This window comes from Alligator sinensis, unplaced genomic scaffold (genome assembly GCF_000455745.1).
Source record: "Alligator sinensis unplaced genomic scaffold, ASM45574v1 scaffold103_1, whole genome shotgun sequence".
Taxonomy (NCBI): Eukaryota; Metazoa; Chordata; order Crocodylia; family Alligatoridae; genus Alligator; species Alligator sinensis.
This window is the reverse complement of record NW_005842226.1, coordinates 859,753-869,693: the sequence shown is the minus strand read 5'-3', so window position 1 is coordinate 869,693 and position 9,941 is coordinate 859,753. Positions and strand designations below refer to the sequence as shown.

Here is a 9,941-nt window from a genome sequence, read left to right as displayed (position 1 = left end):
CTGGACATAAGGAAGAATTTCTTTCCTGTCCGAGCCCCCAAGGTCTGGAACAGCCTGCCGCCGGAGGTGGTTCAAGTGCCTTCATTGAACACCTTCAAGATGAAACTGGATGCTTATCTTGCTGGGATCCTATGACCCCAGCTGACTTCCTGCCCTTTGGGCGGGGGGCTGGACTCGATGAACTTCTGAGGTCCCTTCCAGCCCTGATGTCTATGAAATCTATGAAATCTATTGAGGGCAAGTCACCGAGCTGGCAGCTGCGCTGAGGTCTGAACACGGGATGCTCTGTGGTTCCTTCTCTCTGGTGGCAGTGAGTTCCATAGTCTAGTTCCAGTTCCCATGACCATTGTGTCTCCTGGCTGCCCTTAGCTGTACACAGTGTCATTGTCCTTGTGATGTGTAGCTCTCATAAAAGTCCACAATCATGGTAGTTTGGACTGGTCCCTTGGAGACCTTTGAATATCAGAATGGAGACCTGCACTAAACTCTGCGCTCACTGGGGAGCACCGCACACCAGAGCACTGGGGTGATGACAATGACATCGTGTAGCACTACAAAGAGGAGCTTCTGGGCTCTGTGCCACGTGGAGCTCTTTCGGGGTGGATGGCTTCATTTCTAGACAGAAAGATGTGCTAGATCCTGTATGGTAGAGGCATGAGTAAGTCACAGGCAGCCTGTAAAGGGGTTGGAGCGCTTGCCACATAAGTAAGTCGCAGAGATCATGTAAGAGAGGTTAGAATGCTGACCACATAAATCCTGTCAATGAGCCTAGCAGGCTAACCACTTAGGTAAGGCATTGAGATAATCTAAGAAACTCTAGAGGGCTGACCACATAAATAAAATCCATTAGAGCGGCTAGAGTGCTGACCATAGAGCAACTTGAAGGATGGGTAGAGCACCAACCACCCTCAAGATGCTCTAGGACAGTGGTTCTCAACCTTTTTTGTACCAGGACCCATTAGTAAACATCCATGCCAAGTCCCAACCCAGTGCCCCTCACTCCCAACCCCCTGACCTCCCCCCACCCAGGGTTTGGGATAAGGGGTGGGTGTATGGGGCATGGGGGGACCCCAAGCAGCCCCTTGCAGGCTGGATCTCTTCCAGGCTGCAAGGGGAAAGCCACAGTTTCCCCACGTTTTTTCTCCTTTAAAGGAAGAATCCATTTTTAAAGTTTGTTGATCTACTTTTCAAGTTTGTCTGCGATCCTTTCACCTATTCTTGTGACCCACTTTGGGGTTTGACCCACAGGCTGAGAAATGCTGCTGGAGGAGAGGCTACAGCATGCTTGAACCATAGAGAAGCCATGCGAAGGGCTAGGATGCTGACCACATGAATAAGCCCGAGAGGGCTGCAGTACGGACCACAAACCATGAGAGACGCCAGAGCACTGACCCTTTACCTAGGGCAGTTACAGTGGAAAGCCAAAAATGGAAATGAGCAAAAAGCAGCTCTGACATCTGGCCATTTAAATCTTACCTGCTTGAAGTGTTCATGTTTTTCCTGTGCAAAATGTGTGCGCGTGTCTGAAAAAAAGAGGGGGGGAAGGGCATTTTTCAGCAGATTCACATACTCCCAGCACCTGGTTGACCTTGGTTTAGCTTCACAGCCACCAGACGTCTTATCTCCACATCACATTTAGCTCTGAGCACAAAACCATTTTGGCTTCCCCCCGCATTCACTGGCTCGGGGACCGACAACATGGTGTTACTTCACCAGACAAGCTAATTTGTTCGCCTTCCTCTTGCCATAATGCATGAAGTACAGCCTGCTTCCACGTCTCGCTGTTTTAAACTTCCAGTGTATTTCAAGGGTTAATTCAGGTGTCTTCCCCCCCATCTCTGTTTTTCATTTCCTAAATTAGAGACCCAGCTTCCTAGGAAGGAATAAAGGGAAGGGGAGAGCAGGAACAGTTATGCACTATCTTCTCTTTATTTCCATGATTGGTGAAGGAAGAAATGGGCTGTGGATTTGTGCAGGAGCCAAGAAGAAGGGAAACAAAAAGAGCAGCCATACATTCAGCTATTAGTCACATCTCGTCTCCCAGACTTAGCATTTTCCTCACACCTGCTTTCAAGGTTGCAGTGTCTGAGGGCACCATAAAAACCCTTTGATTTTCTGGAGCTGCGGGCTTTCCTTCTGCTTTGGGCAATACCCATGTGATCTGGCATGTTTTAAATGGCTGCGCTCCTGCCAAAAGAGCTGGTGGGCACTGTGGCTTGGCTGGCTCAAAGCAGCAGTTTGCTGCCGGGGGTGGAGGAGTGCGGGACACGACGGATAGTAGGGGCTCTGCTTCACAAGCAGGAGAACGGAGGCAGTCCCAGAGGGAAGCTCTGGGAGGGGATGGGGAATTCATTCAGGCATGAGGTCTTCTTTCTGCCCTTCCAACCTGCACAATAAAAGCCTGGCCCAAGGCGTGGGCTCAGCTGATGATCCTGAACACGGGGACCCAACTGCAATGGGAACCCTTCGCGTGTCTGCCAGCGAGTGCTCCCGTGGCTCTTCGATGAGAATGATGCTTCACAGAACCCCATCTTGCACTGTCTGGTCTTTGTTTTACAAATGGGGGGAAACTGAGGCACAGAGAGGGGATATGACTTGCTTAGCTGCAGAATGGGCACTAGAGCCCAGTAGTCCTGGCTGCTACCTTCTCCTCCCAGTGCCTCTCCAGGATTGGGAGAGTCGCTTTACTGGACAGTTAGTTTTCTGCAGGCATGTGTTGGGCTTTCGAGACCAGGCTGGCACGGAGGGGGCAAATATCTTTACCGCCGTGCACCTCCCTACCCGCTCAGACCTGCTGCCTCTGCTGCTGCTGCTGCCTCTGCGGTTTCTCTTACCTGCTCCAGGAGGCCAGGCGCCTGTTTGACGAGCGAGATGCAGCAGGCAGGATGTCACCTCAAACCTCAGAGAGGAGCGGTCGCCAGGGGAGGGGGAGGATTTGCAAGTCACTGTATGTAAACACGGGCGCTCCTCTCCCAACCGTCCGCTTCCGCCGCTGCACAACTGTACGCGCACCTCGGCCTCACCTCGCACCGAGCGTCTGGGGGCAAGTTGGCTCTTGCCAGCTGCTCTGCTCCTCCTGCTAGATCTTGCCACCGGCCCCTGGCAGAGATCTGATGGGCTCCCACACAGGGCTCATCCTCATCCAAGGATGTTGCTTGGGGCTGAGCTGCCTTGCATGGCATGAGAGCCCCTGGGGAGTCACGCCAGCAGTGGGAAACACTGGGAAACTGGGAAAACCATCTGCTCTTGCTTGTGCGCGCGTGAGTGCCATGAAGAAGTCCAGGTGCTGCTGCAATAGCTAACGTAAAATATGGCCCTCACCAACACCCAAACACTGACTCCCGTTCTGGGCACATCCCACCTGCCAGCCTCCCTGCCCTCCCTGTGAGGGTCAGCAAGGAAAAGACTGCGCCCCAGACTAGGCAGCCCTTCTAGTTTTGCCAGGATAGGTCTTCGCCACCCTGCTGACCAGGTCTCAGCGGGAGTCCACTGATCAGCCAGAGAGCCACTGCCTGCTGGCCTTCCCCTTGTGTCTGATCTGCCACCTCTGGGATTTTAGGACATGGCTTTAGAGAACCACTTGGGAGGCATTGGTATAAAGAAGGAGGCTGCCCCTTAGGTCTGGAGCAGAAGTCTGGTGCCATTCCCGTCCTGCGTGCCTCTCAGGGTCCTTGAAAGAGAGTCTCCCTGCCTGGGGCTGTCCCTTCCTCTGTTGGCCCCTGCTCCTGCTGCTCAAGGAGCTCCCATCTTCCCACCTGAAGATGTCTGAAGAAAAATCTCTGGCTCCTTAATCCCCTGGCAGCATGCCACTTCATGCCCAGCCCCGGCTGGCTTGGGGGGCATGAAGCCCCGGCTCATAACACAGATTTACCATCCACCGGGCTGTGCCAAAACCTCTCTGGGATCCTGAGGAAGGAAAGGTGTTTTGTGCCTATAGTAAGGGCCAGGGTAACCCACAGCCCTGGGCTCTGCTTTCAGCTCTCAGCAGGACTGTGGGCAGGCCACTCCCCAGCGCTGTGCCTCCATTTCCCCAGTTGCAGTAGCTGGCTTGGTTCTCACTTACTGCTCTCCAGCAGCCTGCCCCATGGAGCAAACATCGTGGCCTGCTCACTGCCTCATTAATCCTCAAAACAGCTCTTTACAGCAGACAATACCCCGGCTTAAAGATGGGGAAACGGAGGCCCAGACCACATGCCTGGTGTCATGGATAAAGTCAATGGCAGGGGTGGGATCAGAATCTGAGAGAGCTGCATTGTCGGTAGGCTTCTCCGTGGCACTTATCACCTGATACTAATCCTTCGAACACTGCTGTGAGATCAGGAAACTGAGGCACACAGAGGTTGGGAGACTCACCCAGTCAGTGTGTGGGACAGGGCCCAGTGCCCTTAAGTCTCAGTTCAATGCCTGAACTTTAATGCCGCCATCAGCTGCCTCTCCACCATCTCCCCTTTTTGATCTCACAAAATATGGTCTAGGGTTACCGTTGTTGATCAAATGCTGATCCTCAGGGGGGGTGAAAAATTCAGTGACAAATAGCAGGCTCTTGATTACAAGCACCCAAGGCTGTCCTAAGTCTGAACAGGGTTGGCCAGGGGCCAGCGTTCACCAAATGTCCATTGGCTTGCACCACTGATGCAGCAGGGACTCTCACCATTTGGCCAGTGAGGACACCGAGTGCTGAGGGTTGGTTTCCTCTGGTTTCTACATGATCATCACCTGCAGCCCGTTAGCAGCAATGATGCAAGTTGGGGTGGAAATGAGCTGGGGCAAGAAGGGAGCACCTGAAGGGTGGCCCAACATGTGGCTTCTGAAGGACCCCTGTATGGACTACGGGAGGGTAGGAGTTTTGCTCCACTAAAACAAGGAGCAGGAAGACTGTTTCCTGACAGTTTGAGGCACTGTCAGCAGCAGACTGCAAGGGATCCCGTGATTAGCTTGCAACCCGCCAACCTCGACTCCCCGGAGCCTTGTCTGGGACTGGAGCGATGTACTTGGCTCGGAAACAATGTGACAAATGAAATAACTTTCAAGATCCGGCTGCATCCTCATTTTGAATAGCAGAGGGGTAGGGGGGAAGTGGGCGGTGGAAGCCCAGCCCCGCAGCCACATATGGTGCTTTGCAGTGCCCGCCGTTGCCAGGTTCCTGTGTGCGGGCGATCCGCTGCAGGGCACTGGCATGCGGCACCTACACTGTGGCTTCACAGCTGCTAAGCAGCAATTGGAAAGTTGCTTGTTTTGTGTGGCATGTGCCCAAGTTGTGCATGCACTCACACACGCGAGGCACGCAGCCATCCCCACACGCTCAAATATACACACCCCATTGGCAAACCAGCACTCTCCCATGTAGCCTATGGCCACATCCCACCTCTGACACAAATGCATTTCATCCCTGCACACACACTCAACAGCCCTGACAAATGCACCTGCGTGCTTCCCAATACGTAGCCATCACAGCAAGTGCACACACTACACCGTGCGAACGTCACTCCTGCTGGCAGTGCGTGGACCTTTGGCTTTGCCTGCCCTGGCTGGTCCCTTGTGAGGGTAAGAGTCTACTACAGCTGCTGGTGTTACTCCTTTAGCTCAGGGAGTAGGTGAGGTGTGAGGCTAAATGCACAGGAGACTGGGAAGTGCCCAAGTGCTACAGTAATGGGTCTCACTGAGGACTTTGCATGCTAGCTCTATTTCCTCTGTCCCACCAACATCTTGGCTGAAGTCTGTGGATGCTTCTGTATAGCAGTATCCCAGGGCAGCAGCTCTACAGTCCCCGTGTGGTGGATCTCTGGGCAGGGCCTGGCTGCCGGGCAGTGGATGGGTATTGGGATCCTTGGGGCCCTGGCTCATTCCTCTGGGCTCATCTTCCTGGGCTCTTTCAGGACCTGACCTGAGCTCCCAGGGTTGATAGGGAGGGCAGCAGGGTGCACCGACGCTCTGTGCTCTGTGCCTCATGGCCCCGAGAGCCCGGCAGGGCAAGGGGCAAGGTTTGCCTGCCACTCTCTGCCTGTGCCCATGGTGCTTCAGAGAGGTCAAGCCAGGGCACCGTAGGGACCGAGCTCCCATGAGCTACCCGAACACTGGCTGCCTGAGCACTGGTGGGCTCCGGATCTGTCCTCAGCTGTCAGCAGCCGTGGGTGAGGTATTGTCTTGCTCTGGGCCCCACTCTTCCCATGCTTGCTTTGGTGCTAGGCAGGATCTGAATTGCGCTTTGACTCTCGCAAAAGAAAATGGGCTGCCCATCACAATGCACTAATAGAATCGGAGACCCCCCCAGGTTATGATTTTCAAATCTTGCAGGGGGGCTGCCCCCACCCCAGCTCCCCTGTAATTCAAACCCTGGGGCTAGGGAAGGGGAGGGGGCCAGTCTCCCATCACTTGCCAGGGCAGAGCTGGTGGCTTCCTACCCAGGGCTGCCTGCCACCTCATTGCAGCCCCATTGCATCTTGTCTGTTGTTTCCTTTGGGTGTGTGGTGGGGGGACTTTCCTGAGATACAGGAGGCGCAGACACATGCTGCCCCCCATCTCGTCATTCCTCACCATGGCAGCTTCCACTGGTGGCTTAATGTGGGTGAGGGCGGGGAGGGGAAGAAGAGCAGGAGGGAGGGGAGTCCCACCGATACCCCAGCCTGCTCCCACCCCTGGCATGTCCAGCCTTGCCCAAGCTGGCAAGGGGCAGAGCAGGGGACTGGGAGACTCTTCACCATCAGCCCTGAAAGTGTGAACTTTGTGGCTTAAAAAAACAAAAGAAAACAAAACAAGCGGGGCTCGGAGCAGCAGCTGTTCCTGTTTGCCCTTCTCCTTTCCTGCTTTTTTTCTTCTTCTTCTTCTATCGCCTCGACCACAGAGACGCTAAGATGGAGCTGGCTCCCCTCCCCTTTCGACTCATAACTAGCCCCTCTTGTGCAGAAGCACCACAACCAACCACCTCCACCGCAATGGTGACAGTGACAGCTGCAGGGTGCCCTCCCTCTCCCCCCCAGCACCCACTCCTCCCTGCTCAGGCCCCCCCAAGCTGCGATCCTCTGCAGCCCCCGGAGCCGGGGTTCCTCGCGGCCCCGCAAAGCTCCTCCTGACATTTGAAAAATGCCAGGCTCAGACAGGAGACGGCAGCTGCAGGGTGGCACCGGGCCAACTATTTCATTTTGGGTGGGTTTCAGTTTGTTTTCCGCCGCGGATGGATCCATGAATGAAAGGAGAAGCCTGGGCGCCGGCTGTTGGAGGTCATGTCTCTGCTGACGCTGTCGAGGGTCCAACGGGCCCAGGCTGCAGGGGCCCGCTCCCCCCTCGGCGGAGCAAGGCAGGAACTGAGTCATCGCTGCAGCGGGCGTTTCCATGGGTGGGATCAATGTGGCTGCGAGACCACGGTACCCACAATGCTTAGGAGACCTGGATGGCTCCAGGCAGGGTTGGGAGAGAGGAAGCACCCCTCACTGCTGGGTTCAAATCCAACAGGAGCCATGTTTTTTCAATGTAAAAATCATCGAAGAGCAGTCGGGCTGGAAAGGACCTCCAGAGTTCATCTAGTCCAACCCCCCGCCAGAAACAGGATCATCCCTATTCAAACCACCCTATACAAATGCATTGTCTAATGTCCTAATAACACTACACAGTCAACCCTGACACAACCACAGGGCACGCATAACACACTCACCTGCCGCAGGTAAGGCAGGGGCACGGTGGTGGCCAATGGCTCGCTCCTGCAAGGCGTGTTAAAATACTCTGGAGAGATACAGGGACATGCCAGCAGTGAGGGCTTAAGAGTGGCTTTGAGGATCAGCCAGTTTGAGATGAGCTAACCCAGCGTGAGTAACACAAGGGGGTCATGCAGCTCTGTAGGCCCAATGCATTGCATTGCCCAGGGCTCCTGGCAGCTCTCCATCCCTTCCCTGCTCCGGGTGGCCCCCTCAGACCCCTCTTCTCCAGGGACACACAGCAACCCCCCCATTTTCCAAGAGCAATGTGTGCCTCTTCTCCCTGCCAGAGCCTCCCATTCCCCCATGCTAGCAGCATTGTGCAGCCCTATTTCTTCCCCTCGTGCCCTGAGTCTGTGCCCCTGCTTTTCCCATACCAGGTCCCACATGCTCCCTCTCTATACCGGGGCCGCAGATGCCACCTCTTCCCCTTCCCCCTGCTATTGTCACCCATCTAGGAAGGAAGTCCCCTGGGGTGTCCAGGGACATTAAAATGTGTGTCCATCAGCCAGGCCAAGCTAGAAACACTAGCAGAGGTGCTTGGGATGGGGACATGCTATTTTCCTTGAACATCCTGCGATGTTCTGGGATGGATCAGGTGCAGCTTTCAGAAGTTATTGTTACTGCAGAAGGATAACCCCCTAGGTACCATCATGAAGAAGGAAAGTCCTTTGCAAGCCTGACCAGTGGCACGATAGATAGAGAGGTGGGCAGACATACAGACAGATGGATGTGCTCCGCATTACTTGTTATGCAGTTTCTTTGGGATGTTAACAAGGAGCTCAGGTGAGGGCTATGCCTTTTTGGGTATCATGCCCATGTGGTGAGCTGGTGATATAAGCAGTCATGTCATTCATCCATTTGGGGTGTCTGGGCCAGGAAATGATGGCATGCAGCAAGGACTCAGGCTGGGTGGACCCCTAGGGCCAGGCAGCCCAAGAGTCTGCAGAGAGGCAGGGATGATTTGCCCTGAGCTGGGCTCTGGGTCAAGGCAGAACGAGCTTATCTTGTTGGCCAGGGAAGGGTGTATCAGGGAGAGGAACATGCAGGAGGGTGTGAGATAAAGCAGCTCTGTCCCCTGCAGAGGAACCTCCCACACTTCCATCCCACAACGCCCCCTCTCCATGCCCCCAGGGTGCCTAATGCTTTTGCTTTGCACCCTCTGGATGCCTAATTAGTGAGTGGCAAGGAGTGGATCTAACAGTGGCACCATCCAAATTTTGAGGAGCAGGGGACCACTGCCATGGTTTGCACGGGCGGAGAGCACTGTGCATAGCCATGGTGGGGTCACACCAAGCCCAGCTGGACCACATGGGAACAGGGAAGCACTGATGTGGCTATGGATGTATTCCAGGCATGATCCAGAAAGCCTTGCTTGGAGGCTGTGCTATGGGGGACACACCCTGTGGGTGGGTGCAACATTGTCATGCCATGACTCTGCATATGGGGTCACTGGGCGTGGAGAATGGGGGGTCCAGCGGGTGAGATCAGGGTCCTGACTGATGGGGGACTGGTGAGACAGATACCTGGTCTGGGGGCAAGTTTAGCTGCCCATCGAGCACCTTGGGGCCTGGTGCTGGGAGTGAGCAAAGGAGGTGTCCTGTCCAACAGACACATTCTCACTCATGCACTTCTTGTGCACACTCACCCCCACCGCACACACAGACTTGTACACACACACACGCCTACCCCCACACTCTCATCTCACGTACTCATATGCACTCTGCACACATGCACACAGCCCACAAGCACACGCCCAGTTGAGTGTACACTTGGCTACACACACTGTTGCCACCGCTCACTCCCACCACGGTCTCTTCCTTTTGCATGCGTGCCTTGGTTCACACACACTCATACATGCAAGTGCTCCTTCCCACCCCTCTTTTCCTGCCCTCCATCTTGCAGGCTGCCCTGTTCTGGAAGGTTCGGCGCGGGGGGCGTGATGCGCGTTGGAGACTGGCACAGAAATGCCAACTGCATTTGTCTGTCTGAGTTTGCTGGCGGGGATGTGGCGCAGAGGGGCGGCGGGGGGAAGGGAGAGAGCTTTTCTCCCCCATTGCAGGACTCCAGGCCCCTGGGCTGTCCCCTCTCCTTATAGGTGAGCAGGCTGGGATGCAGCTCTCAGGGAATGGGGGTGCCATGGCACACTGCCCCCCGCCCCTCTCCAGCCCGGGCAGTAGGGTGAAGCAGGCAGCAAGGACGACCCTTTGATGTTCATACTTTATATTCATGTAAGCAACATAAATCCGCCTG

At 55.1% G+C, this 9,941-nt stretch overlaps 1 long non-coding RNA gene across 1 annotated transcript in view; it reads right to left on the bottom strand.

The window, feature by feature from the left end:
- LOC102374414 overlaps positions 1–2,899 on the bottom strand; it is an 18,025-nt gene extending 15,126 nt beyond the window's left edge. The window contains exons 1-2 of the long non-coding RNA XR_324266.1: positions 2,835–2,899; positions 1,477–1,523 (exon numbers count right to left, since the gene is read on the bottom strand). This is a non-coding gene — a long non-coding RNA (uncharacterized LOC102374414). The remainder of the gene's footprint in view (positions 1–1,476; positions 1,524–2,834) is intronic.
- Between the last annotated feature and the right edge of the window lie 7,042 nt (positions 2,900–9,941).